The sequence below is a fragment of the Dromiciops gliroides genome, chromosome 1 (genome assembly GCF_019393635.1).
Source record: "Dromiciops gliroides isolate mDroGli1 chromosome 1, mDroGli1.pri, whole genome shotgun sequence".
NCBI classification, from domain to species: Eukaryota; Metazoa; Chordata; class Mammalia; order Microbiotheria; family Microbiotheriidae; genus Dromiciops; species Dromiciops gliroides.
In genome coordinates this window covers 736,592,228-736,599,012 of record NC_057861.1, presented here as the reverse complement: position 1 = coordinate 736,599,012, position 6,785 = coordinate 736,592,228, and the positions used below count along the sequence as shown (strand labels likewise).

Sequence of the window (6,785 nt, the reverse complement as noted above, 5' to 3'; positions counted from 1 at the left end):
AATAAGTGTGAGGAAAGAATAGGGTTTTGGGAATGCCCAAAGGCCCCAGCTTGAGGGGACTGATTGGATTAAGATTGAATGACTTTGCTGTTTAACTCACTTAAAGTTCATTCGAGTAAAACCACACCTGTTTGGCCCTCAAGAGGGTATCTTCTCAGAAGGTGTAAACTCTGACCTCAACACGGGACCACCCTCAAGTCCAGTAAACCAATAGATTTGCATGATGCTAGCCAATTAGCTTGAAGCAGTGTGTAAGGACTGTCTCGTCTCTCCTCCTGAACCCAGAAAAAGCTTACACACGAAGTTAGTCTCAGTCAGCCTCTCTTGGAAGCTATCTTGGTGGCAGAGGACTTGGCAGAAGAAGCAAACCAGGCTGAGCTCTATTTTTCCTCTAGGATAGAAGGCCAGGCTGAGCTCTATTCTCTTCCCTAGAAGACGATGATCCCGGGAATGCCAACTGTCATCCCTCCTAGATTTACAAGGGAACAAGAAAGAGCTTACATAGTGCAACTGCAGATAGAAGACGTGACTCGCAAACTGCGCACAGGAGACCTGGGCATCCCCCCTAACCCTGAGAACAGGTGCCCTTCTCCTGATCCCATTTACAATAGCGAGGGGAAGTGACTCAACACGAGGGAATTTCGGACCCGGAAGAAGCTGGAGGAAGAAAGACACAACCTCATCATTGAAATGGTGCCGCTCAACCCTGACTTCAAACCACCCGCAGATTACAAACCTCCAGCAACCCGGGTAAGCGACAAAGTAATGATACCACAAGATGAGTATCCAGAAATCAACTTTGTGGGACTTATCATTGGGCCCAGGGGCAACAGCTTGAAAAATATTGAGAAGGAATGCAATGCCAAGATTATGATCGGGGCAAGGGGTCCGTGAAGGAAGGCAAGGTTGGGCACAAGGATGGCCAGATGCTGCCGGGTGATGATGAACCCCTCCATGTCCTAGTTACTGCCAATACCATGGAAAATGTCAAAAAGGCAGTAGAGCAGATCCGAAACATTCTGAAGCAGGGCATTGAAACCCCAGAGGACCAGAATGACTTACGGAAGATACAGCTTTGAGAGTTAGCCTGCTTGAATGGCACTTCCCAGGAGGATGACAACAGGATTTTAAGACCATGGCAGAGTTCCCAGATCCGTAGCATCACCAATACCACCGTCTGCACCAAATGTGGAGGGGCCAGCCACGTTGCTTCAGATTGCAAATTCCAAAGGCCTGGTGACCCACAGTCAGCCAAGGACAAGGCGAGCATGGATAAAGAATCCCTGTCCCTCATGGTGGAGTTGGGTGAAGCTCCTGTCCCAGCTTGGGCTGGCTCTGCCTCTGGGCCTGCCACCACACCCTTGGCCAGTGCACTTCGACCTGCTGCCCCTGCCAACAAACCAGCTCCGCTAAACCGCCCACCGTGCATGAGATCAGGACCTTCCGAGAATCATCCATACCATGGAATGCATGGTGGAGGACCCGGGGGCCCTGGAGGTAGACCTCACAACTTTCCCCATGCACTGCCCAGCCTGACCGGTGGGCGTGGTGGTCATCCTATGCAGCACAACCCTAATGTTCCCCCACACCCTTGGATACAGCCGCCACCACCACCACGGATGAACCAGGGGATCCACCCACCTGGGCATCACGGCCCTCCTCCAATGGATCAGTACCTGGGAAGTATGCCTGTGGGCTCTGGAGTCTATCGCCTACATCAAGGAAAAGGTATGATGCGCCTCCGCCTATGGGCATAATGCCACCACCGCCGCCTCCCAGTGGGCAGCCCCCATCCCCTCCCTCTGGCCCTCTTCCCCCAGGGCAGCAGCAGCAGCAGCAGCAGCAGCAGCAGCAGCAGCAGCAGCAGCAGCAGCAGCCTCCCCCGCCGCCCAGCAGCTGTATGGCTTCCAGTACCCCCTTGTCATGGCAGCAAAATACTACGACTACCACCACGAGCTCTGGCACAGGGTCCATCCCACCATGATCTCGTTAAAACACACGCTGAACCTCACCATGTGAAGCAGACATTGGGAAGCACGCATGTTGTGTGTGTGTGCACTCACAGGGCTGGGCTGTGCCAGGGGAACTGTCCCGGGCGACTAAGGATTCGCTTGAGAGCAGGCAGGCGTTAGTAGGGGCGCCAGCTTGGGCTCTCCTGGCGCCCCGTACCATCGAATCTCTTCTTTGCCTTCTCTCTCCTCATCCAACTCCCTTTGCTCCTCCCCAGATGGGGAGGCCAGAATCCGTCCCCGAGGCGGCGGCCCGGGCCATGCGACTGAGGACTTTCGGTGCCCATTGGTGACCCTTCCAGGGAGACAGCCTCAGCAGCGCCCCTGGTGGACGGGATGGTTCGGCAAAGCAGCCTGACTTATTTTTGTGGACTGAATCGGAACACGCAGGCTCCATATCATGAATTTTTTTATTATTAATTTGTTTTTATTTTCTTTGTATTTCCTTTTCTCGTCCTTTCCTCAGACTCCGCCCAAGGAGATGCTGCCCCCGGTCTTCCGCTGCAATTAGCTCCCTTTTCCTTCTTCCCAGGCCTAGATTGTTGGCTTTCTGTAGCAGAGGGGGCAAATGGAGATTTCCCCCCATCGTGGGCTGGGTAGCAAGGGCATCAGGGACCCAGAGCCAGGCTCCTCACTGCTTGGCTTGTGGGGGTTTTAGAGAGCGCCTGTAGAAGTTGTGTTCAGCTCCTCACAGACCGCCTGATGAGGGCAGTGGTGAGGCTTCCGCACCCCCACCCCCACCCCATTTGCTCCTCTTGCCCACAGAATGTCTTCATTTTATTTTAGTCCCAAATGTCTGAATGTTTTGTGGTGGGGGGAGGGTCCCCGCTCTGCTCCCTCCCTCCCCCTCCCTTCTTCTTGGAGTGATTACGTGGACAATGATGTGTAAAGCACGCAGGCTCTTCTTACCACTTTCTCTGCAGAGATTTCTTTTTGTCTTTTATTTGGTGTACAATAAAACTGCATTAAAAGGGGGATGTTCCATTGGGGAAAAAAAAAGAACCAATGTGCTCTATCTTTCCTAATATCTAATAAACTTAAATAAATTATTTTTTTTTAATTTTAGTGAGTCAATTGGGGTTAAATGACTTGCCCAGGGTCACACAGCTAGTAAGTGTTAAGTGTCTGAGGCCGGATTTGAACTCAGGTACTCCTGACTCCAAGGCTGGTGCTCTATCCACTGTGCCACCTAGCTGCCCCTATAACTAGTATCTTTTTTTTGTTTTTTGTTTGTTTGTTTGTTTTTTCCGAGGCAGTGAGGGTTAAGTGACTTGCCCAGGGTCACACAGCTAGTTAGTGTCAAGTGTCTGAGGCTGTATTTGAACTCAGGTCCTCCTGAATCCAAGGCCAGTTCTTTATCCACTGTACCACCTAGCTGTCCCCTAAATAAATTCTTAATGCCCCAAACTGGTGCTAAAACTTCTAATTTATAAGCAACAACTATATTAGGAACGCCAGCTAATTTCCCCTAAACTTGGGACAAATAAGGCATCCACATATAGTTTTCCTTGCCACATAGGTCTTTTTCTCTTTTTGGGGGATGTCTTTGGGATATAAACCTAGCAGTAGTATTGATCGATCAAACTGTATGCACACTTTTCTAGCCCTTTGGGCATAATTTCAAATTGCTCTCCAGAATGGTTGGATGCATTCACAACTCTACCAAGAGTGAGTGTCCCAGTTTTCCCACATCTACTATGGGCTATTTTTAATACTATCAGCTCAAAACTCTGTCCCAGTGTATTCTCTCAAATATCACCAATAACAGTAGTTTTCCTGTATCTAAGACTGGCACCCCAGTATCTTTTTTCTGCATGATGTCTCTTTTATAGCAACTGATAAGCAGTTAACATTGATTGGTTTTTACAAAGGCATCATTACTGAGAAGATATAGGAAAAAATAGATGTACAAGTTTATCACTACTGAACAGGTTGACATAGTCTCCCTGCTACCTCTTCCATCCCTGGGGAAATTGGTTTCAAAATTATTGTTACAAAGCATTTACCGGGGCAGCTAGATGGTGCAATGGATGGAGCACCAGCCCTGGATTCAGGAGGACCTGAGTTCAAATCCGACCTCAGACACTTAACACTTACTAGCTGTGTGACCCTGGACAAGTCAATTAACTCCAGTAGCCTCACCAAAAAAATCAATAAATAAACAAAGCATTTACCATCCTCTGAATTCAATCATCTACCGAAGTTCCAGTTCATTTCCAAATGGAACATATCTGATAGATAAATCATTTTAGTATCCCCATACTGAGTGTTTGACCCTGGGCAAATCCCTTAACTTCTCAGTGCCCCAGGCAACTCTCTAAGACTAAAAGTTGCAAAAAACTGTATGGTGATAATGGGTTTTTCCATATTTAGGAGTTCCTTATATCAATAAAAGTATAACTTTTTTCTTTATCATCATCACCATTAATTTAGAAAGTTGGGTATCATCATCATAAGTGTTATATTATACAATTCTAAGGCTTGCAAAGTGTTATAAATGCATTATTACAATTGATTTGTCTAAAGTTACATAGATAGTAAGTGGTAGGACTGGGAAGTGAAGCCATTTCCTTTACTCTAAAATTCAGCATAACTTCCATTGCTCCACGATGGTTCTGAGTCAATGCTTAGAATTCTTTTAGATGGGAATTCTTCAGCTTGACCCTAACGAGTATTGTGGTTACATAGATCATTAGCCATGACCCTTATTCCCTGGGCATGCTGTCTCCCTTAGATCCACTAACTGCCCTTCAATCTTCACCGGGAGGTGCCTCGAAACCATTTAGGAGGCTGAGAAAGAACAAAAATAAAACCAATGACAAAGTAAGCAAATGAACTATTATCAGTCTTTAATTACATCTCATTTTTTGAATTACATGTTATTTCACTTGGATGAAACATATTCTAGAGATTTGTCTGAAACAATATTAATGAACTTTGAAGTATTTTCTGAGTTCAGTAGATTAGACCTACTTTGAGAGTGGTTTATTATATTGCCAATTTAAAAAAAAGTTAAATGAAATTCCAAATGCCACTTAAATCTTTGTCTTAGATTATACATGAAAGGCCATAAAATTTTACTTTTATATAAAATTTCCCGATTTTTTGACAAGTCATGTCTCTTTCAATTATCAAGACAAAGGTATTTTTCCATTTGTTTCTAGATGTTCTTACTACAGATGATAGAGATAAGGATTTAAATGGCACCAAAGTGAAGTAGAAATTCAATAATTCAGTTAAGAGAAGTATCACCACACATTATATAGCATATGACCCTCAATCTGGAAGGCATAGCTTCAGATCCCACCTCTGAACCTGTGTTTTCTTGTTGCTGTTCAGTCGTGTCACTCTTTGTGACCCCATTTGGGGTTTTATTGGAAGGGATGCTGGAGTGCTTTGCCATTTCCTTCTTAAACATACTTTGCAGATAAGGAAAGTTAGGCAAACAGGGTTGAGTGACTTGCCCAGGATCACACAAATAGTAAGTATCTGAGGTCAAATTTGAATTCAAGATGATTAGTTTTCCCAACTCCAGGCTTGTCCTCTTTCCACTCAGCCATCTAGTTATTTCATTTTTAAAATTATTACTAAGGAATGCTTTTTATCTCTGTGGCCTAAGCATCCTCACCTGTAAAATGGGGTTAATATCTATAGAAAATACTTCACGGGGCAGCTAGGTGGCGCAGTGGATAGAGCACCAGCCCTGGAGTCAGGAGTACCTGAGTTCAAATCCGGCCTCAGACACTTAACACTTACTAGCTGTGTGACCCTGGGCAAGTCACTTAACCCCAATTGCCTCACTAAAAAAAAAAAAATGAAAATACTTCACATAAGTGTTGTGAGGCTTCAATGATATAATATATGCAAAATGCTTTATATACTTTTAAGCTCTAAAGAACTATCCATTGTGTTTAGCAATATCATTTTAAATAGGCAAATTGGGTCATGGTAAAATGAAGAATTAGATATAATCTAGTCTAACAACCTAATTTTTTAGATGAGGAAACTACAGTCATTTAGGATTAGAAGTAAAATGACAAGCCCACAGTCACTCAGGAAATCTTGAGTTGAAATTTAGGATCTTTTGGTCCTAATGTCAGTGGGCTTTTCCCACTATGCTCTCCTATCCTTCCTCTTGTGATGTGTCTGCAGGATTAGCTACTTAAATTGATCACCTGATTCTAAAATTCTTTTTCTTTTCTGCATAAATAAAGTAAAAAAAAGAAAATCTTTCCATGACTCTCCCAAATCACCAGTAAAATCACTATGAAAATGTATGACACTATTTTGACATGTCAGAGATTTATCAGGGGAGATCCCTGATCAATTTAGTTAACTTACAATGACATGAAGCTTGGTTGCAGATTCTGATTTTCTTTTTCTTTGGAGTGTATGGATATATACCTTGGTAATTCATGAAGGATGGGCTTCAGTGATAGGGGGTTATAGTGATAGGCTTAAATGTTTTGGTTTAGAGCCACCAACTTTGAACTAGGCTCATGATAAAAGGTCTTGATTCTTGCATTTGAGATCCTGAGAGAGCAGCAGAATTATCATGCCTTGGCCCTAGTAGGGTCAGGAAGTGACTGTTGTCTTTCAATCTTGGGGTATTGTGATAATTAAAAAGGTAGAGATACATAATTTCTGGGTAATTTAATCATTTTATTAATAATACCAGTAAGTTATTAATAAAAGTATGGTCATTTGGCCATCTCTCTCAGTCCAAAGTCAATCATGGCATCGGACACACAGTTCATTGGTTAGTAAGAATCATTT

General features: G+C 44.2%; 1 pseudogene; it reads left to right on the top strand.

Moving 5' to 3' along the window:
* The first annotated feature begins 438 nt into the window (after positions 1–438).
* Positions 439–2,302, top strand: LOC122736009 (annotated as a pseudogene).
* Positions 2,303–6,785: the final 4,483 nt, after the last annotated feature.